We start from the raw sequence: 24,261 nt of genomic DNA, 5'->3' as shown, positions 1-24,261 counted from the left end.
TGTAACATTAAGGTGAAATTCTGGAAGTCTGTCAAAGTTGTGATTGTAATAGAGCTATTTAAGATGATAAAGTAATATAATTACTGAAGTTGAACATTAACATATATTGGTTCAAGTTTAATTATTACTTTTATCCCCCCTGACGACATATTGATATTGGTTTTCTCAGTACGCATAGCGGTAACTCTGGGTATGCAAGTGGATTCCACAAATCATCTTTTGCACAGATTCACTTTCAGCAAAATGTACATCGACAACATCACTTTTTAAAATGACAGCAGATTATAGTGCACATGTGCTATTATTGAATGTGAACAGGACATGCATTGTGGTGCTCTCTGTGAGTGAATTGCCTGATTGCACTTATGGCAATTCAGTCTCGGCAACCGTATATAGGAGGACATTTAGTGCCTGAAGAATCCAAACCAGCGGGGATTCGGTGCTTTCATAAGAATCAGGAGGAAATGTGGGAAAATAAGGAGGAGAAAAATAAAATGTCCCATCATATCACCATAGCAACGTGGAAACATAAATCACATCATCATTAGAAACAGCTTGGTAACTCACAATTGATTGGGCGTACTTTTTGAAGGGTAAAGTATAATGGCTAAAGCAAAATCATTTCATAATGGTCACCAAAATTGAAACAATACACAGTGCAGCATACAACACATAATTCTAGGTCTCCAGAGTTTGTTCCAAATGGTTTTATGAATGCACATAATTGTAATCATTTTCTTCATTAGTTAAAATTCAAAATGTTCCCATAGTTTCAGACAACCTGTAATAACGACCCTAAAATGAATTTTACTTCCTTCATCAATGATTTAAAAAAAACTAAGAGTCAACTAGCTGTGAACTTAAAACAAAATGTGTTCTTACACTGACACAGAAATCTATTTGCCTCGAACTCCAGAAAAACAACATTGCATAGATGTAACACAGCATTAACCAACTTTGTACACACTGCTCAGTAAGTGAGAGCTGGTTGTTAATGAGGACGAACTTTTGATGCAAGGAATTTGTATACTTTATCTCACTTTTCCCAGTGGCTATAAAATTGGCTTTGTTTGGATCAAAATTTTGCTTGGTGACAATAGTCAGAGGGTGTTAGTGGAGAGTTGTTTGTCAGATGACCAGTGGTGTGCCTCAGGGATCAATGATGGGTCTTTGCAGTTGTCAAATACATTAACAATTTGGATGAGAATGCAGGTGGCTTGATTAGTACATTTGGCGGAAGTCACCATAATTGGACAGTGTGGAAGGTTGTCCAAAGTTACAACAGAATCTAGATCAATAGGGAAAGAGGGCAAAGGAATGACAGATGGAACATAACTCAGACACATGCAAGGTAATTATCTTGGTATGTTAAACCAGGGCAGGATTTGCACAGTAAATGACAGGAACTTGAGGAGTGTTGTAGAACACTTGCACAATAGGTACAAGTACATATTTCTCTGAACTGGTGACATAGTATGGCAAAGCAGCAAATAAATATCATATGGTACATTTGCCTTTGTTGGTTGGGGCACTGAGTACAAGAGCTGGGATGTCGTGTTTATAGGATGTTTGTTGGTGAGGCCCTCCCTGGAATATTGTGTGCATTTTTGATCATCATACTTTCAGAAAGATGTGATTAAGCAAGAGAGGGTGAAGTGTCATCTACAGTTATGTAACCAGGACTAGGGGGCTTGAATTATGAGGTGAGGCTGGATAGGTTGGGACTGTTTTCCTTGCAACAAAGGAGGCTGAGGGGTGACCTTACAGAGGTTTATAAAATAATGAGGGGCGGAGGTAAGGTCATATCTATGGTCATACTCTTTCTTCCAGGGCAGGGGTGTCTAAAAATAAAGGGCATAGGTTTAAGATGCGGGGAGAAAGATTTAAAGGGTACCTGAGAGCACGTTTTACACACAGAAGGTGGTGGGTATATCCAATGAATTGTCGCAGGAGGTGGTAGAGGTGGGTACAATTACAATGCTTAAAATACTTTTAGAAATGGATGGATAAGGTTTGGAGGGATTTGGGTAAAATGCAGACAGGTGGGACTAACTCAGGAAGGCAATGTGGTCAGCATGGATGCGATGGGGCGAAGGGCCTGTTCCCGTGTTCCATGACTCTACAACTGTCCAGTTCACCCAAATGTTTCAATCCCAATCTAATGCTCAACAATTGTTTCTGAATCGTCCTGCTCTCTCCTAAGAGTATCTCTTAATAACAAATTAGGCTGAAATTGAACATTATTTAAAAGGTCATGTGTACCACCATTTAGTTACAGTCACAGTTCTGCACAATTGTTTTGCTGAACAAACTAGTACACTGAGACAGACTGGGATCCCAATCACTCTAATCCCCGATGATTTATCAGGATTTCTGTCAAAAACCAGCGGGCAGCAAATTATTACTTATGATGTAGTTTCAATGGAGAGAAACATCCTGCAAAGTTTCTGAGGCAAGTGATCTGAGAATAAGATGGGGCCTAAATTTGATTATGAGAATAGTGCAGTCACATGGTTGCTAGGCGAATTCCAAACACCTAATGGTGGTACTAGTGCTAGCTGAGAAAAGCTGGTAAAACAATTAACAGGTTTTCACCACCACTTAGAATCATAGAGTCATATAGCATGGAAATCAATCCTTTGGCCCAACTCGTTCATGCCAATCAAGATGGTCCCATTTGCCCTTGTTTGCCCATAAACCACTAACCCTTACGTTGGAAGGAACTGCAGATTCTGGTTTATACCAAAGATAGACATAAAGCGCTGAAATAACTCAGTGGCTCAGGCAGCATCCCTGGAGAAAAAGGATGGATGGCGTTTCGGGTCGGAACCCTTCTTCCCACTGAAGAATCAGATGAGTCTGAAGAAGAGTTCTGATCTGAAATGTCACCCATCCTTTTTCTCCAGTGAAGCTGCCTGACCCGCGGAGTTACTCCAGCATTTTGTGCCTGTCTTCCCTCTAAGCCTTTCCTACCCATGCACCTGTCCAGATGTCTTTAAAATATTTTATTTTATCTACCTCAACTACTTTCTCTGGCAACTCATTCCACAAATGTACCACTCTACGTGCTGCATGGATATAATTTAAACATTCTTGAAAGTAGGACACATGGGATCCAGATTCCCAGATACTTCATCATACCTCGGAAATCCTGTCAGCAAGTTCTTGACCCTCTTGCTTCATACTTATTTTTTGGTGCTCAATCATGCTGGCTCAATCACACTGCTTCAGCTCGGTGACGATAGGCTGGAGTTTGTCAAGGCAGGACTAGCACCTAATTAATGCTTTTTCTGACACATCCGGGGAATGAAAAGACAAAGAAAAAATGGAGGAGGTTTCTGAGAAGCTGAGATTGATTTTCAGTAGAAAGAATGCATCGGGGTTTGGGATAATATTTACTGTGGAGTGAAAATTGCTGCAGTAGTTTGCGAAGGAAGGGAAACAGGATGTTAATGACATGAAGAAACAAGGAACCGCGGATGCTGGTTTACAAAAAAGACACAAAGTGCTGGAGTAACTCAGTGGGTCAGGCAGCATCTCTGGAGAACACCAGGGATGGTGTTCAAGTGACATGGGTCTCCAGACCTAGGGTAAGACCCTGGGAAATGTTGTGGAACAAAGGAAACTTGGAACATAGGTATAAAGTGCACTGAAAGTGGTGTCACAGGTAGATATGAGAGTGAAGAATGCTGGTCTTCATTAGCCAGGGAATTGAGTATGGAAGTCGGGATGTTATATTGCAGTTATACAAGATATTGGCGAGACTGCACATGGAGTACTGTATTCATTCTTGGTCATCAGGGTATAGGAAAGATGCCATTAAGCTGGAAAGATTGCAGAGAATATTGACAAGCATATTGCCAGTGTGAACTACAGGGAGAGATTAGGCAGGCTAGGATTTTATTCCTTGGAGCGCAAGAGGCAGAGGTGTCTAAAATCATGGTAACAGGTAGGGTGAATGGTAGGGGAGTCAAGAACTGGAGTGCATAGGTTTAAGATGGAAAGGGAAAGATGTAATTAGAATGGAGGAGCAACTTTTTCACAGAGGGTGGTATGTATATGGAACGAGCTGCCAGAGGAAGTAATTACGGCAGGTATAATAACAATATTTAAAAGACATTCGGACATTTACATGGATATTAAAGGTTTAGAACGAATAGGGCCAGGTGCGGACAAGTAAGACTTGGATGGGACATTTTGGTCGGTGTGGATGCGTTTGGCTGAAGGGCCTTTCTCCATGCGGTATGTCTCGATGACTTCATTTCAGAATCCTTTTTACAGGAAGTGACAAATTGGAGATTTGGAGATAGTTATAAACTGCTTACTTTTTTTTAAATGGAAGAAGAATGTATTGATCTTCATGTTCATGAGCTCAATAAAAAACATCTGTCAGTGAGTAACCAGAATGCTTACACCAATGGTTGGAGGTAATTTATGCGATGAAAGTTATGTGAGGTAATGTGAGGTAATGAAGAGAAGTTGAAGGGGATTTTACTGCAGTTCTTGAAGCTTGAATGATAGCTCTTACCCTTCCCAAAACTGATAAAAATGTTAAACATTTGTCTTCGCTATTGTTGGAATTTTCATGTTTGCACCAACTGTCTATTCTACTTGCATGTATCTGAAGGAATTGCAGATGCTGGTTTACCCTGAAAATGGACACATAATGCTGGAATAACTCAGCATTTTGATATTTCGGGTCAGGACCCTTCTTCAGACTGAGCATCAGGGGAGAGGGAGTTACAGAGATAAGGAAATGTAAACTCTACTTGCATAACTGTCCCCACTGGGATCTGTTGCTGCCTCGCCCCTGACAGAGCTTTGGTGTCAGCTGATCTTGCCCATTCACATCGCCAATGCTGCTGTGGAGAACTTAAGGTTCATTTGCCCACCTGCAGACTTCACATCGTCTTTCTAGAACAAAAATGTCAATCCTCTGCATACAAATCTGCTTGGTGGATAACCCCACCTTCAAATTGGTTCCGGGTTTAAATCTTTTGCTGATATCCTAGAAAGAGAATGTTGGCAATCAGTTCTGTTGCTCCTCCATTAGTTCACCACTATTATTTGTCTGATAGGAACTCTGAAAACTGGGGTCAAATCTCTCTCTTTGTTGGGTAAATGTGACATAATATCTGGCACTTCTGTGTGGCTTGTTAACAGAATAGAATATTGGCAAGTTAGCGATCATGAGGAAACCTCACAGTGAATCTATCAGTAAAATGCCTCTTGGAAGAATGTGATTGGCGAGGGTGGTGGTATATTTTGGCTTGAGGTGATGGATAAATTCAGGCTATATTAAATCATATGCCGTTTTACCAACTTCCTGATAATCATTGTGGAACATTTGGCTGTGCCGTAAAGGTAGATGAGTTGCCATGTGCTGAACTGACAACTAAATCTTAATATTTCAGTAATATAGCCTCATACCTTGGGCCAAAGCAAAGAGTACAATGAAGTCTGAAGAAGGGTCTTGACCCGAAACATCACCCATTCCTTCTCTCCAGAGATGCTGCCTGTCCCGCTGAATTACTTCAGCTTTTTGTGTCTATCTTGAGTACAATATTACCCTTGGATTGTGTGAATTAGACACTGGGAGTAAGTCCTTTAAAAATGCAAACATTCATTACTTTTGCTTATTTTTAAATTATGTTGTCGCACCTTTATCTTTTTGAAAAACACTTGAACCACGTTTATTACAGTAATGGATCGTTAATTTAACAGGTCCTACATTCTTTCAGGTCAGCTGGAGAATTAGTGTGGCTGTTTCACAGCCTATAGATTGCCTTTCTACGTAAGTGGTACTCCATCACCTTGTGTAAGAATCATTAGCTTTGGTCAGTAAGAGACCCTGTTTACTGAAGATCTGTTTTCCCATGTTATAGTTATCGGTGTAATTGCAGTCATTGTTAATCAGTCAGTTTCAAAGGGCGGGCAACGCCACAGACTAGACTGACACCAGCCTCTTGAAACAGACACCACTCTGATCTGTGCACAGGCAGGATGTTGCAGGTTAGCGGAGGAAATAATTGCAAGGTGATTTGAAAGCTTTTTTGTAAAAAAAAATGTAACATCCTCACTGACACATGGGGATCCCTCGGCCATTACTGCTCAAGCAGAAAGAATGCCTCGAGTTCTTTTTTTAGGAGTAGTTGGAGGCATAGAGCAGATAAGGGAAAAAGCTGCAGAACAGAACCTTTCAAACTACCCAACCACCTGGCCCATCAAACACTTGTGCCTCCTGTGGAGTCTCTATAAGTCTTACATTGACCTTGTCAACCACCTTAGAACCCAGGCAACTGGTGTGGAAGCGAGGCTTCAATAACTATACTTAAGGATGAACCTATATTTCCCTTGCACCATTAGGGTCTATTGCCAGGACTCCAAATGACCCACTCATTAATGACTAAAAGGGAACAGAGCATTAGAATCAAACTGTGATGCGACAGATCAGCAGAACTAGAGTTGAATGGCCAATGCTGCCTTTACCTGCAGGTTTACAGAAAGATTGAGACACTGTCCATGCATGTCAGAGAGCAGGTATTCTGCCTGCAGGGGTGCATGGTTTGGCAGGACTGGCAGGTGACGAAAAGCAAGACTTGCAAAGTCTTCAGTCAGTGCTTCACAGATGATGAAGTAGTTCATGAAAGGCAGTCACTGTTAAAATGCAGGAAACATGACGTCTAATTTGTATTCGGTGAACTCCCACAGACAGCAATTTGATAATGACCAGATCCTTACTTTTCAGTATTATTTGAGTGATAAATGTTGGGTGGGACACTTGGAATGACTCTCCTACTTTTTGTTATAGGGTTATTAGTCCTTAATGTCCACTTGAGAGAGCAGATGGACTAATTTGATTATGTCACATGAAGATAACATCTCAAATATTGCTGGAAAGGTTCAGTACTGTGGGGGAGTGTCAGTCGAGATTTCTGCATTGAGATTTCAGAGCAGAAAAATGGCTTGGCTCATTTAAAACAATAGTTGCTCCGAAGAGTTGTTGAACCTTTTGTAAGTAAATAAATCCACATTATCAATACAAGTTTATTTTAGTATAGAGATACAGTGGGAAAACAGGCCCTTCGGCCCACCGAGTCCATGCCGACCAACGATCACTGTACACTAACACTATTCTACACACTAAGGACAATTTACAATTTTTACCAAAGCCGATTAACCTAAAAACCTGTACATCTTTGGAATGTGGTTGGAAACCGGATCACCCGGAGGAAGCCCACGCAGTCACAGGGAGAACATGCAAACCGCCTACAGATAGCACCTGCAGTCAGGATCGAAACCCGGGTCTCTGGGGCTGAAAGGCAGCATCTCTACCGCTGCGCCACCAAACAGTCCTCAGCTTTGTTTAATGTTTTTGGAATAAGAAATTGATCTATTTAAATAATTGATCCACTTTAGAATAATTGACTAGTAATTCTACTGAAAGTATAAGAACATAAGAAGTACATACAGTAGGCCACTTGCCCCCTCATACCTAATTTGTTTTCAGAGAGATTCTGGCTGATCCTTTACCTATGTGCCACTGCCCTGCACTGACCTCATGCCCTTGATCTCAATAATATCCAAAAACCTCACAATCCCTGCCTTGAATATAGTCAGAACATGGCATTCACAGTTCCAATGAGAATTGCAAATATTTATTATCTCTGGGAGAAGACATTTCTCCTCATTTCAGTCCTGAAAGGCTGGCCCCTTATTTTGAAGCCCCAATCAAGGAAAAATGTATATCCCGTAACGCCATTTAAGAATGTTATCCTGTAACACCGTTTAAGAATTTTACATGTTTCAGTTAGTTAATCGCATGCTTCTGAATTCAAGACAGTTGCAGATCCAGTCTGCCTAATCATTTTTACACGGCAGTTCCCCTATCTCAGAAATCATTTGGTGAAGGCTCATAACACACTCCCTCTGTTACTAATACATCTTGCCTACACAGGGAGACCTGCATGCACTATTCCAGGTAATATCATGCTGGAAACTTGTACACAAAGCCACAATGTTACGGCGGTTCTGGTAAGTCCTTTACCAAATTCCCTATTTTTGAGATATGGAATAAAAATTATTCACATGGAATATTGGAAAAAAAGTAAATTAATAAACACAATTATTTTTCAATTCGCATTTCTTGACGCATTCACAGATGATGTGGTTTTACATTATGGAAAATACATTCTCCAGGAATGCACACCTGCTCCGTAATGTGGGGGGTCACCTGCATAATTGCAATAAGACATCTGCATTTGCACACAAATCCTTTTGCAAGAAAGGCCAACACATTGTTTGGAGAAACTGTCAATCTGAAGAAGGCTCCGAACCCGGACCGCCCCTGTCCATGTTCTATAGAGATGCTGCCTGACTTGCTGAGTTGCTATTGTTGGCCCTTCCAGTTGCTTGATGTACCTGATTTGTTCACAAGGACTAACTGGTTCCTCTGAACATCAACATCCATCAGTTTCTTGCCATTTAAAAAATGTATGTGTACTGGCTGACCAGAGTTGATGGCTTTACATTTTTCCCCAAATATGTCCTTGCCTAGTCACTTTGCCTTTCTATGTCACCTTGAAAATTATTTTAATCTTCCTCACAATCCACACTGCCACTCAACTTAGTAACAATAGCAAACTTGGTTATGTGTCAAGTAGTCCCCATTTCCAAATCATGTTATGGATCATGAACATCTCAAGCCCCAGTACTAGTCCCTGCAGTGCCCGCTTGTCACAGCCTCCCAGCCCAATAATGAATGAATTATTTCTGCTCTCAGTTTCCTTTACGTTAACCAATCGTCAATCACTAATAGTATATTACTTTCAAAGCCTCTTGTGTGGCACCTCATCTAATGTCATCTGGAAACTCAAATAATCGCAGTGGTAGAGTTGCTGCCTTACAGCACTTGCAGCGACAGAGACCCGGGATCGATCCTGATTATGAGTGTTGTCTCTATGGCGTTTGTGTGTTCTTCCCGTGACCTACGTGCGTTTTCTCCAAGAACTTTGTTTCCTCCCACACTCCACAGACGTACAGGTTTGTAGTTAATTGGCTTGGTAAAAGTTGACCATAGTATAAGATAGTGTTAATGCGGGGATCGCTGGTCGGTGCGGACATGGTGGGCCGAAGGGCCTGTTTCCGCGCTGTATCTCTAAACTAAACTAAACTAAATTATTTGTCTTAGCTACAACCTCAAAAAGCTGTAACGGGTTAGAGCGGATTTTCACAAATCATTATTAACACTGCCCATTCCATTTCATGTTTTCCAAGTGCACTGTGACCATTTCTTGAACATTAGATTTTTGTATTTTCATACTCCTGGTCTCAAGCAAACAGGGGCTGTAGTTGTAGTCATAGAACACGAGTTGTAGTCATAGGCCCTTTGGCTCAACTTTCCCATGCCAATCAAGATGACCCATCTACACTTGTCCCACCTGCCTGTGTTCAGCCCATATCTCTCTGAACGTTTCCTATCCATGTACCTGTTCAAATGTCTTTTAAATTATGTCATGGTACCTGCACGTTGCTTGGCTTAAGTTTTCCATTTTCTCTCTTCCACTTCCCTTAAATAATTTAATTACATTTGACATCCTCCAATCCTTGGGAACCATTCTGGAATCTGTTTACCATGTTTCAATTTGTGAGAATAATCCTGGAAGCATATTGATTGAATTGTGCCTTCAAATGGCTAGATACAAGCAGGGCACGCCATTTTCGTTTTCAATAACAATTTTCTTATATCCAATGGGTTGTGCAAATACGTGCTGCAAAGTCCAGGCCTTTAATGGTCAGTAATTGTACACAAATTCAGGAGTCCTTGCAGCACTGGTTTACAATGAGAATCAATGCTGCATTACAGGCCTGATTTTGCTGAGGTTTCCTTGATATATCAGCATAAAAGCATTAAAAATATGAGCAGGCGTAGCTCATTTAGACCCTTAAGCCTCCTCTGCCATTCATTGAGATTAAGGCTGTTTCTACCTTGGTGCTGTTTACTTGCACGATTACCATATCTGTTGGTTCCTGTAATATCCATTGGTCTCTGTTTTGAATCAGTAACTCAGAGAGAGTTACAGAGATTCGTCACCTGTGTGAAGCAGTTTAGCCTCATCTCAGTCCTAAATGATCTATTCCATATTCTGAGAATGTTACCCATGGTTCTGGATTCACTGGCCAGTGAAACATTCTCCCTGCAAAACCATGTATATTGAGTTCAATAGGAATTTTATGTTTCAGTAAGACCTCCTTTCTTTCTTCTAAATTGGAGAGAATATAGGCTCATTCTACTTATTCTCTTCTCACACGGCCACTCACCTTCGCTAGAATCAATCTAGTGAGTCTTTGACATCCTTTTATGTTCAGTTTACTTTAGAAATAGTGTGGAATCAAGCCCTTCGGCCCATCGAGGCAGTGCCGACCAGTGACCACCCCTACAATAGTTCTATCCTACACACTATAGACAATTTGCAGAAGCCAATTAACCTACAAATCTGCTCGTCATTGGAATGTGGGAGGAAAACCCACGGGGTCATGTGGAAAACGTACAAACTCTACCCAGACAGTGCCCTTAGTGAGGCTCGAATGTGGGTCTCTGGCGCTGTAAGGCAGCAACTCTACCACTGCACCACTTTACCAAGTATACCTTTGTTAGATACTTGCAATTGGAGAACTTGTAACACTCACCCATCCCTCTCTCTTTCCCATGCAAATCTCATCCCAATGCACATCCATTTCTCCAACCATCTCCCACTTTCCCAGTTACCCAGCTCCTTCCCCTCCTTCGTCCCTCATTTTCCTTTTATTTCCGTCCCTCCTGCCCCCTTCCACTTATCTCCTTCCCTCTGGCTTTGCATTTCACTCCTCTTCTCTCCTTATCTGATACCATTTGTCATATTTTTACCTCCAACATTTGTTAGGTACTCCACCCATCTGCCATTTAAACCCCCCCCCCCCATACCTATACCAGGTTTATCCCGCCCTAACTCTCTTTTCCAGCTTTCTTCCCCCTACTACTATCTGTCTGCAGAAGGGCCAGAACGTGAAATGTCATCTGTATTTCCTCCACAGATGTTGCCTGACCCGCTGAGTTCTTACAGCACTTTGTGTTTTGCTCAAGATTCCAACATCTGCAGTTCCCTGTGTCGGTAAAGTTTGATTAGATTTATCCATTTATTTGTTTATCATTGACTGACCCTGAATGCCATGGTCAAGATTGGATTGCAGGCTAGCTCCAAGGTGTTATGAAGGACAGTTTGCATTATACCAATCCATTCAATTTAACTTTGCTAATATTCTCATTTGGATTGGAAACAGCTATCTTAACTGCTTGAAATTGACAAATTGCTGGAGTTAGGCATTCTTGGTGAACATAGATTTGTGACATTTCGGGTTGGAACACTTCTTCGGACAGCAACATATCTTATTTACTTCATTATTTGTGAATTTGACATATCTCACACAAACAAAAGAATACACAATGGGAATAGAGCAGTCTCCATCTTATTTCAGTGAAAAATACAAATATCTGACTCGTGCTTGACTTATACCAAGAGCAATCTTAGAGAACGTAGAGAAATTTGGATAAGCTTGAAAGGCTGCATTTGAGATATAATATTACAGCAATGTAGATGTTAGATTATTGCTCAGAAAATAACATTTTGGATTCAATTTCAAATTCTCAATTTTAAATATTTGCAGAACTAGGGAGACTGGAAAATTCAAGTTAGTGCAAGGAAACCTTAGGTCTGTTAATAAGAATGTTAAATAAGAAATAAAATCAAGAGTTTTGGGGCAGGGAGAAAGGGTAATGTGACAGAGAGAACACAGCTCAATATCCCTCATGCTTTTTACATTGTGACAGTCTGGCTATTCCATTTTTTTCTTCCCTGTTGGGACCTATTTAAAATAAAATATAGCATGCTTCACAAAAATGAAAAATACCTTTATCGTGACTTGGTGGAAGTTTTCAAAACACTTTAACATCTTGTGTGACAAGTTGGTCCATTTGTACAAAGCAAGTGCAGTTTAGTTAAGTTTAGAGATACAGCGAGGAAACAGGCCCTTCAACTCACCGACTCTGTGCCGACCAGCGATCCTCGCACATTAACACTATCCTACACACACGCAGGACAATTTACACTTTTACACAAGTATACAAACCCAAGACATTTAACCTACAAACCTGTACATCTTTGGAGTGTGGGAGGAAACCGAAGATCTCGGAGAAAACCCACGCAGGTCACGGGGAGAATTCCATACAGACAGCACCCGTAGCCAGGATTGAACCCGGGTCTCCGGTGCTGCAAGCGTTGCAAGGCAGCAACTCAACCGCTGTGCCACCATGCCGTGTTGGAGTTGTAAGGCGGCAGTGTGTACATTTAGCCTGCAGAGGACCACAGTCTTGAGGCTCCACCATTTGATGGTTGAGTCTTAATCTAATGTTTATCTGCTGTAGCATGTCAGTGCTTGAAGATTAGAAATTGACATGGAGCTGCCTTCCAGGCAAATCCTGCTGAAATGGTGGAAGAGAGGAGGGTAGTGGTTTGGGGGGGGGGGGGGGGGGGGGGGTGTGGGACCGATTCACAAAAATAATTCATAAAAACTAAAACCAAATTCCTAACCATGAATGTTTTCTGAGGAACCTATGCTGAACTTATCATGGTCATACACTTTGAACTTTAGTATAACACACCATTCTCTTCTCCCTTTAAAATAAAATCAGAAATATCAAAGATGGCATTTTGATGCAAGGGTAAATTGACCTTTGTATTAGAGTTTTGGCATAACTTTAAAGAAATGTTAAATTATTTTCTACTTGGAGGAACTGATTGTTGTAAAGCTTGTGTTTTAGCTGAAGTCACATTTGCCACCAACATATCAGGAATTGCATGACAAACCATTTGGCACCTCAAAGAGAAAATGCAAGTTAATATTTCAGTACTGCCAAAGTTTTGATCTGAATTGTAACCATTCTTTTCAGACACTCAATGGCTGAGCAATTCTCATCTGTTTAGATTTAATGCTGTGCACATTGTGTATTTCAGTTCCCTTAGCTTTAGTTCTGTTAGATACTGTGGAAAACGAACTTTATTTACCCCAATTTATAAAAGTATTCGTTTACACACAAAGTGCTGGAGTAACTCAGTGGGGCCAGGCAGCATTTCAGTCTGAAGAAGGGTCCCGACCCAAAACGTCACCCATCATTTATCTCCAGAGATGTTGCCTGACCCGCTGAGTTACTCCAGCACTTACTGTCTATTTCTGGTATAAACCAGCAACTGCAGTTCTTTGTTTCTACACATTTACAGGAAAAAGATAGAAAGTGGGTGGAAATGAGTACTTGTATGAGAACTGGGAAGGGGGAGGGAAAGGTTGAGAAAGCAAGGGCTATCAAAAATTAGATAAGTCAATGTTCATACCGCTGGGGTGTAAACTATTGTCCGAGCTGGCTGGGACAAATGCATGGACGTTGGATCACTCAAAATCCTGCGACTCCATCCTGAATTTAAATCTGTCCCAGAGGTTACAACATTTTTTGGGCTGGTACTTTCATGCAAGTGGCGTTCAGATATTTGCAGCATGTCTGGAGTTCCCGATTTCCAAGCAGGATTGCTTTTTCATGGAACTTGGAGACTGCATAGTTTTAAGTCCCTGAAGCTGCTCAAACCAATTTTTATGAATCCATCTTCTAAAAGTGAAGTCTGTATTAGAGAGGAATATGTCTTCTTTCTATATCTCACCTCTTTATATGTCAAATTCAACTATGCTGAAACAAGTAATTTTCAAAACTGAAGGATTCCTTTCAGTAGGTCTACAGGTCTGTCCGTCATTGATGACTTGGATCTCTGTATTCCAGTTTTATGCACAGTTGCCCACAGAAGGAGCAATTTGAATATTACCTCTTTCATACGCAGATGGGATTATTCTTCAGGCTATGGATAAAAACAGTTGCAATTTCATTTTGGTCTACAAGTATAGTTGTGACTGAAAAATGCCTAACAGCAGGAGGAATCCCTTTTGGTAACTGCTACTTCTCACTGTAATTATTTCAAAAAACTTCATTAAGCACAAGTCTCAAAGTAATTAGTTTTGGGACAGTGACAAAGTGGGAAACTACTTGAAGCACAATACTTTAAAACACATTATTTAAAGATGGTACACTCTCTATTGCCACCAGATGAACAGCAACAACTGTGTGAGAGAGAGAGAGAGAGAGAGAGAGAGAGAGAGAGAGAGAGAGAGAGAGAGAGAGAGAGAGAGAGAGAGAGAGCGCAAAGCCCTTTTGGGAATGAATCATCATTGATTGTTATACAGTTAGGTGGTTTATCTATGTTGAGGAGGATGAACCAAATTGAATTTCAATGTGTGATGGGGTGGAAGAAGACAATGTAACAAAGGCATATTTAAAAAGTTGGATAGCCGCGGGTTGGCAGTTTTCTTTGTGGGTCTTCCCCTGGATAATTTAATTGTCCACACACCTCTCTGCTTTATAAAGCTTGCATGAGGTGCATAAAATCCCCCAGTGTTGTAGTGATTCACTCACTCACTCACAGGCAAACTCTTTTGATTAAAAAGTGGCAGAATGGTTCTATTTCTCATTACAAATGACCCTCTGAAAGTGCTGGTTCTGGCTGGGGGAGCCACCACTTGATAGTAGCAGCCTTGCCATTTTAGCAACATGGCAGATTTTGTGATTCAGTCTGTTTTTGTCAAGTCGATGCATTAAATGTGAGCCTACGGTGTGAATTTTACCTTGCTATTTCAATGCACAAGAGATTAATGTTACATTCAACCCTTGAATAGAGTAAGCATCTTCTTAAGCCTGTGAAGAAATAAGGATAGACAAAAAATGCTGGAGTAACAGCAGGTCAGGCAGCATCTCTGGAGAAAATGTATGGGTGAGATTTCAGATTCAAACCCTTCCTCAGACCATTTTGAGTCTGCGGAAGGGTTCTGACCCGAAATGTCACCTATTCCTTTTCTCTAGAGATGCTGCCTGACCTGCTGAGTTGCTCCAACATTTTCCGTCTATGGTATAAACCAGCAGCTGCATTTCTTTCCTACACAAAAAATAAGGATATTTGATTCCATTCCCAAATAGCAACCCACCTGTCTCCTCTCAGGTGAAGATGGTATTACTGATCTTGGAATTCTATGGTTAGGAAGACCTCATTCTCTACATAGGCTGGACATAACAGTAATGCCCTCGGTAGAAACAAGGCACTGCAGATGCTGATTTACCAAGGAATTACACAAAATACTGGAGTAACTCTGCAGGTCAAGCAGCATCTCTGGAAAACATGAATAGGTAACGTTTCTAGTCAGGGCCCTTCTTCAGTCTCAGTAATGTCCTATGCATTGGAATAGGCACCTAAAATTCATGCTGTGGGCTCACATTTAAAGCATGAACACTTAACTAAAACCTGAGAAAGTGGCAAGGCTGTTACTATCAAATGATGGCAGAAGGTTTGTGTAGGAAGGAACTGCAGATGCTGGTTTACATCGAAGATAGACAAAAATTGCTGAAGAAACTCATCGGGACACGCAGCATCAATGGAGAGAAGGAATGGGTGACGTTTCAGGTCGAGTTCTGATACAGATGTAAAGATAGGGTGAGTTGTTTAAATTTGATGAAGTTGATGCTGAGTTTAGAAGTCCAGACAGAAGATGAGCAGCCAGTAGAAGGACTGCCTCACTGTGCCAAATACCCAGGTGCAGTCCTGACCCCCTGGTGCTGTCAGTGTGGAATGTGCACATTCTCCCTATTGCTGCATGGGTTTATCCAGGTGCACTAGTTTTCTTGCACATCCTAAAGACGTGGGTTGGGAGGTTAATTGGGACCAGTGTTAGTTGAATAATAGTATCTGGGGGGAGTTGGTGAGAGTGGGGGAGAATAGAATTAATTAAGAGTAGTATAAAAACATGTTTGATGGTTAGTTAGTGTGCTTGGTGGGCCTAAGGGTCTGTTTCTGTGCTCTTAACCCTCTATGTCGTTGAAATGTTGTTCTTCAAGCTTGCTTTGGGCCTTGTTATAACAGTACTACATATAGGTGAGAGTGAAAGTGAAATGGAGAATTAAAATGGCAGGCAGCTGGAAGATCAGCTTAATAAAATCAAGTGGCGTGCCTAAGCCACTTGAGAGGGCAGATATGAGAAAACCCATGATGGGATTGGAGACAGATAATGGCCAGACTAGGTGAAAATGCAAGTTCCTTCCCTTCATGACTTTATTGAACTAGCTGGCTTTGTGACTGTCCAACAGCCTCGTGTTCACTGGAGATAGGGAATATTTGAATTATTTTATACAGTGCAGAATTATCCCAGGCAGAAATATGAAGTGGGAAATCGTATTTCCATTCGTGCTGATTTTTAATTAAAATCAGCGTCAAGGAATGTGACCATCAGAGGCTTATTTACTCTGCTGCCTGCTAGAAGCCAGAGGAGAGAAGTTTTCATAATCTGGGACATCGTGACTGAAAAAGCGCAGAAACCAAGTTCCAGAGTTAATAGCATGTGTGCTGCCTTACTCCAGTAACTGCACAATATATTCGACAGTGACAGAGCAGGTTCAGTAACGTGACACAAGGCAAAGGAAAGCTGAAGTCATCACAATTCTTGTAGCCGTATCAGAACAAGTAATCTAATGAGTTGAAAGGGACAAAGTTTAGAAGGTAGAACTTATCTGTTAACAAGAAAAGAACAACAGAGGACTTATTATGTTTCAGAAGTTCTAAAAGAGACCACCAAATAGTGAAAAGTAGATAAAACAGGAAATTGAAGGAAGGTGGAAGAATTTTAATGATAATAATAGAAATCATTTATCAGCCGTGGAATTGGAAAATAACAGGATAAAAGACAGAGTTGGAAGAATTCTTGAACTGTATTCAGGAGACTGTTCTTGATAGATACAGTGCCCGCCATAATGTTGGGACAAAAAGCCTTCATTTATTTATTTTCCTCTGTACTCCACAATTTCAGATTTGTAATGGAAAAATCACATTTGGTTAAAGTGCACATTGTCAGATTTTAATAAAGGGTATTTTTATGCATTTTGGTTTCACCATGTAGAAATTACAGCAGTGTCACTAAAACATCACTTATTCCTTTTCTCCCAAGATGCTACCTGTCCCGCTGAGTTACTCGAGCACGTTGTGTCTACCTTTGGTGTAAACCAGTATCTGCAGTTCCTTCCTACAGAGCGACGCCTATCCACGGGCAAAGGCGAGGCGGCGAGTTGAGGGATGGGGAGAGGGACGGGGAGAGAGATGGGGAGAGAGGAACTCACTATCGCGGCTTAATTGCAGATCCTGGACACCCTGTCTCCGCAAAAACTCACGCACTCCCCTGCACTAGGACAATCCCCCCATCCCCAGTTTCCTCTCTCACCCACCACTGCAATGGACAAGACACAGGAGCAAGGATGAGGCGCGTTTGTAATCCAGTTAAGGGTTGGTTATGTTTGAATGAAAGGCTACTCCTGTATTTAGAACGTGGGAGTTAGAGTTTGTGGTCGGTGCTTATGGATGTCAAATGCTTCGATCACGTTTGCAGTTTTTTGTGCTCAATAAACAGGAGAGAGGCCGTCCACCCGACGTTAACCGTTCCCTCATTCCATGAGCTTCAAAAGGCTTCCTTGATTTTCTGTCTCTTATTATTTTTAAAGAGTTTTTTTAATTGCGCATCACTAAGTGACCGCTGTACAGAATATGTCTCTTGCGACTGGGGGACATTGCCCGCCTCTGCAACCAATGTGCAAACCCCGGCACTCCCCCGCGGAATGTTAAACTGAACACATCCGTAAGCAAAACACAAACACGCACGTCTTTCACCCCCCACTTCTCTCTCCCCCACCTCTCACCGTTTCTCCGGCGGCCCAGTCTCTCCCCCTGTCTCCCACTTGCATCTGCCCCCCCTCTTTCGCTGTTACACCCGCTCTCCCACTACCTGGCACCCCCATTCACTTTTTTATTTCTCAAATGAACTTTGACAAATCTCATGATTCCTTGCGTTTTTCGGAATACCGAACTCGCTGATTAAAATTGTGTTGGGGTGAGAATAGGAAGAATATCCAATAATCTGGAAAATCTGTCAGGCGGTTATCATCAAAATCCCCAGGGTGCTGGACTATCGCAGTTATAACATATTACGTTTCAGCACATAAAGTGCTTTGCTAACTTCCTGAGGGTTTATTCTTCTATCACACTTTCACCGACTGAGATTCAAACACCTGAAAACATTTGTGAAAAAAATGCCTTTCCACCTCTTCTTCACCAATTAGTATAAATGATGTTCCCCAGTGATTGACCTATCCACTGACTGAAATTATCCCTCCCTATTGACCATCATTTTGATACCACTGGTTCCATCATCTTATACACCTCAACTAAATTTGCCCATGGCCTCGTCTGTTTCAATCCTATCCTCGACACCTTTCGTTATTACTAAATATCCTTTATATTGATGTAATGTGGCCTTAACACCACAAAATACTACAGCTGTGGCAGATAGTGCTAGGCTAAGCATATAGGAAGAAAGTTGTGATTCGGAAACTCTAGTTAATCCAGGCAGATTATTCGTTTTTTGGCATTTCAACCGGGCCACCACATTCCTCCTATTCACCTGTTGTAATTATCTGCTGGAGATGGGGAAATCACTTTGGAATTCTTCCCCCTTCTGGAAAGAACTTCTTCCTGCGTATGGTGTGCACAGCCTAAAGTTGTAGGTCAACTTGTTCTATTTGATCTATTTGTTTGTGCACGTCGGGTTGATTGCATTAGTCGAAACGGTGGATCATGTGAAGGTTGCAATCTCCCACCCCTGTAAAGAACTGCTCTCCTCTCAGTCACCACCTCCAGAGTAGTCATTTCTTGTGCCGAGCTGTGACTTCAAAGTCAGCAGTCAAAATGCTTTTGACTTTCAGTGCAAACTGCTGTTAAATGGAGTCCATCTAAAATGAACAAGATTAATAAATAACATGTATCACTGGCAGCACTCATAATCAAAGGAAGTATACACTCCAGTTTTAAGACTTTTATCCACATCATCAGGCATGTGTTCTGATTGTATGCTCATCTTGGTACACATTCCGTTCCTTCATGAAGTCCTCTCCCACCCTCGTGATTTGCAATTGTGATCAATTCAGTTCCATCCAGAAATATTGGCAGAACGTCTTCATTTCCACTAAGTGATAAGAAGTAAGCTAATCTAGGCTGCTCTCAGAAGTGCTGCAATTTTGCTTGGAATGTGGTCCTTTGGATGAGATGATCACACGCGTTCCCTAATGCCCTTCAAGGGAGATGTAAAAATTGAAGAGGAGCACAGCAGGCTCCGAGCCAACATTTATCCCTCAAATGATATTGCTCAAACAAATTATCTGTTTATTTACTTATTGTTGCTGGTGGGATTTTAAGGTACCCACCAGGTTTCTCCACTTATTATGCAAAGTACTTTATCGTCTGGAAAAAGCTTGAGGATGTTCTGTGCTTGTTAAAGGTGTAATATGTAAGTATATTTCCATCGTTCTAAAATTAAGGCGGTACAGTGGTGTAGTGGTAGAGTTGCAGCCTAACAGAGACTTGGCTTCGATCCTGAATACGGGTGCTGTCTGTACGGAGTTTGTACGTTCGCCCCATGACCTGCATGGGTTTTTACCAGGTGCTCCGGTTTCCTACCACACTCCAAAGACATACAGGTTTGTAGGTTAATTGACTTCGATTAAACTGTAAATTGTCCCTAGTGTGTATAGGATGGTGTTAATGTGCGGGGATCGCTGGTCAGAGCGGACTTGGTGGGCCGAAGGGTCTGTGTTCGCACTGTATCTCTAAACTAAACTACTGACAGTGCCTTACCCACCATCCCCCACCCTCCTATTTCTCCATTTGAGAATAATGAAGGATGTTTGAGATATACTGGCATCTGTTGCTTACTTTTTGGCATGAAATATTAGTAACATTTGTTACTCTGACAGTGGCCCATTATTTTACCAGACTGGTGGAGTTTGTTTCTGGGAGTTTGTGCGTGAAGTGGTCTTTCTTAATATGGAACAACTTAATATGGATCAACGATCAGCAAATGTCAGGGGATGGAGGAATTAAGCAGATATAGAAAGACTACTAACTGTCAAATAGTTTACTATCGAAGGATGGATGTACAAATGAAGACAAATATTGTTCTTAAATTACGTTAATTATGTGCATTATCATCTCATCCAAAAGGCAGCGTTCTAACAGTGCAGCATTCTAACAGTGCAGCGTTCTAACAGTGCAGCGTTCTAACAGTGCAGCATTCTAACAGTGCAGCATTCTAACCGTGCAGCATTCTAACCGTGCAGCATTCTAACAGTGCAGCATTCTAACAGTGCAGCATTCTAACCGTGCAGCGTTCTAACAGTGCAGCGTTCTAACAGTGCAGCATTCTAACAGTGCAGCGTTCTAACAGTGCAGCATTCTAACCGTGCAGCATTCTAACAGTGCAGCATTCTAACCGTGCAGCATTCTAACCGTGCAGCATTCTAACAGTGCAGCATTCTAACCGTGCAGCGTTCTAACAGTGCAGCGTTCTAACCGTGCAGCGTTCTAACAGTGCAGCGTTCTAACAGTGCAGCATTCTAACCGTGCAGCATTCTAACAGTGCAGCATTCTAACAGTGCAGCATTCTAACAGTGCAGTGGATACCATACCACTGATACATTACAAAACTTTAGGACTTTAGCGATACACAAACCCTTCGGCCCACTGACTCTGCGCTGACCACCGATCCCTGTAGACTAACACTATCCTACAAACTAGGGACAATTTACAATTTTACCAAAGCCAATTAACCTACAAACCTGTACATATTTGGAGTGTGAGAGGAAACTAGAGCACACGGGGAAAATCCACATGGTCATAGGGAGAATGTAGAAACTCCATACAGACAATAGCCATAGTCAGGATCGAACCCGTATTTCTGGCGCTGTAAGGCAACAACTCTACCGCTGCACCACTGTGCCGCCCATCATGTGCAGCCCAACTTCATCACGACACATTGACACCTTTTTGTCATAGTGACTGCAAGTGATTTGAGGATGATCTTATACAAACATATAGTTTGCCTTAAGGATAATGTTTTCTTAAAACCGTTGGTTGCAAACACAGACAAATTGCTTAGGTCTAAACTTACAGATTTGCAGATATTTGTGGCATGGTGGTTTGATTTGCTTTTAATAATTATTTTATCTTTTTTAAGTTCCTATTACGTGTATGTACTCAGCTTGCAGTCTTATTTCATCCAGTGCTAAATTGAACAAGTTGTTGGAGATTTCCTTTCTCAGCTCCTCTCTTTTTGTACAGGGGTTTGTGCACTGCCCACTCTCTCTCCCCTCTCGAATGATGAGGCTGTGGTGAGGATTTCTCTACCTTGAGAATTGCAAATGGTGTTCCAATATCTTCTGGCACCGCAGCCTAGAATTCCTCAGTGCAATGCTATAGCTCGGTGTTCCTTATGTAGCAGCCTTTTGTTTTTCACATGTGTTGTGTCTTTTGAGGAGAGATTGAAAACTGTTCTGCTGGAAAGAGGGTTTCAGACTAATCCCAAAATAAATGTCCACAATGTCTGTAGAAATAATTAACAAGCATTTAATTTGGAGGAAAAGTCAGTTGTGAGATATTTGAGAGCATCTTATGCTGCCTTCTCCATTTGGCGAACATTATTCTATTAGCTTGATGTTTGTGTCTCCCATTACAAATCTTCTCACTCAATGATAAAATGAAAACAATTGGAATGAGTTTCTGTACAAATATTTTTTGAAGAAGACAACGTGACGCTAACTAGAATCTGAAAATTCCTCAATTCAGTGATTATAATTGTTTTTACATAACTGATAAAAGTATAAGCCTGTGAGTTCCAGCATTAGGACAGAAGTTCAAAGTGATACTGAATCATAGCCAACCCTTAAACCACTACATAATGGGTCCAAGTTGCACAGGTATAGAAACATAGAAATATAGAAAATAGGCGCAGGAGTAGGCCATTCGGCCCCTCTAGCCTGCACCGCCATTCAATATGATCATGGCTGATCATCCAACTCAGTATCCTGTACCTGCCTTCTCTCCATACCCCCTGATCCCTTTAGCCACAACTAACTCCCTCTTAAATATAGCCAATGAACTGGCCTCAACTATCTTCTGTGGCAGAGAATTCCACAGATTCACCACTCTCTGTGTGAAAAATGTTTTCCTCATCTCGGTCCTAAAAGATTTCCCCCTCATCCTTAAACTGTGACCCCTTGTTCTGGACAACCCCAACATCGGGAACAATCTTCCTGCATCTAGCCTGTCCAACCCCTTAAGAATTTTGTAAGTTTCTATAAGATCCCCCCTCAATCTTCTAAATCTTCTAAATTCTAACGATGTGGTGTGTCTATGGAAAGTGATGCCAGAGGGAGTGGGGGAGACAGGTACAATTATATCATTTGAAACACACTTGGTTCATGATTAGGAAAGGTTTGGTAGAATATGGGCTAGCGCAGGCAAATGGGACTAGCTCAGTTGAGCACCTTGGTCGACAAGAACAAGTTGGGCCGAAGGACCTGTTTCCATGCTCTATGACACTATGTCACCAAATCCGTTTTGGATAGGACAGTCTGATGCTTGAATAGAGAAGCCAAAAAGATCTTAAATGTAAAATAAATTGGTTTACATAGAAAAGCACAGCATAGGAACAGGTCCTTCAGCCCACAATGTCTGCGCTGAGCATGATGCCAAGAAAATATATTAATTAATTTCTTATGCAAAAGATAGTGATTTCACTAAAGTATTTTACAAAGAAATAAAGTGCCATTCGTGACCTTTACAATGAAGTCAATGATTTTATTTTTGATCCCTGGTCACTTTAAAACAATATCTGAATGCCACATTGAGTTGAGTGAAGTCCCACAAGTATGATGATAATGATCAGATTATCTTGTGCCTTGTGTTTGTGGAATAAATATTGGTCAGCATCCCAGGGGAATATCCATGTTCTTACGAGCTTATACTGTAAATGAGAGACTGCATACGGCTTGTTATCCCGATTCATCTTAAAGACAGCACTTACTAAACTGTAGCACCCTCAGTGTCATCCTTGGTTATCTGTTCAGGTTTCTGTCTGTGGGGCTTGATCCCGAGCCAACGGCTCACAAATAAGAATACTACCATTAAATAATAGTTGATACTATGCGTAATAAAATCAACACTTGTTTTCACGAGGAAACTCGATGAAGGCCACAGTTCAGTCTAGAGAATCAGCAAGATTGAAGAGTGTGGAACATAGGTGTGAATCTGGAAGCAATGGTGAAGTGGAAATAAGTTTCAGTTTTGAACACTATACTGTTTGAACAAGAAATAAATTGTTTGTAATTTATAACAGAATTAAGCCCGTTCAGCCCAGCAAGCCTGTATTGTTTATCTTGCACATGAGCAGCATTCTTGATCCCATGTGCCTATTTTGTCCCCATATAAATTTATTTTCTCTTCTTTCATCCATCTATCTGTCCTTAATCTTAATCTATCCTTAATATTTCATTATGTTTCAACCAGTATTCTGAGAAGTACATTTCACAGTCTCATCATCCTCTCTGTAAAATGTTCTCCCTGATTTCTATCCTATTTTCAGTATCACTTTCTACACTCTTTAGCCATGTGAAACAGTCTGTTCCTATTTACTCTCTCCCATTTACTTCTGAGTTGAAACTGGAACAGATAACTACCTTGATTTCTCTGGAAAAAGTAACCAATGCTTTTCAAACCAAAGGTTGTCGAGGGGTTCCTAAATTATTAATGTTGACAAGGAGATTCTTGGACTTTTAGATATTGCCGTGATCATGCTGTTCATTTTCCCTTTACGGGCTTCCATGTGGCTGGATGGGCCATCGGTCGCTGTCGCCTTCCACAAACATTTGATCAAAAGTGGCTTCTGAATCTATATTTAAATATATCAAAGAAGAGCCATCGTCGTTAAATGTGATGTGAAGCATTGCTTATAGTTCCGCTGAAACCAGAAAAGTTAGCAAGCCATTCCAGAAACTACTGGCAAATTTATTTTAGGTAGAAAAAAATGCTGGAGAAACTCAGTGGGTGAGGCAGCATCTATGGAGCGAAGGAAATAGGCAACGTTTTGGGTCGAGACCCTTCTTCAGACTCTTTTTCAGACTCTTCTCAACCCGAAACGTTGCCTATTTCCCTCGCTCCAGAGATGCTGCCTCACCCGCTGGGTTTCTCCAGCATTTTTGTCTACCTT

The 24,261-nt window shown here is 41.3% G+C and overlaps 1 protein-coding gene across 1 annotated transcript in view; it reads left to right on the top strand.

Annotated features, from left to right (window-relative positions):
- Window positions 1–24,261, top strand: part of bcorl1 (BCL6 corepressor like 1) — a 193,224-nt gene that overhangs the window by 16,213 nt on the left and 152,750 nt on the right. The gene's annotated exons all lie outside the window — the stretch shown is intronic.

Source organism: Amblyraja radiata, chromosome 12 (assembly GCF_010909765.2).
Source record: "Amblyraja radiata isolate CabotCenter1 chromosome 12, sAmbRad1.1.pri, whole genome shotgun sequence".
NCBI classification, from domain to species: Eukaryota; Metazoa; Chordata; class Chondrichthyes; order Rajiformes; family Rajidae; genus Amblyraja; species Amblyraja radiata.
This window is presented reverse-complemented; position numbering and strand designations above follow the sequence as displayed.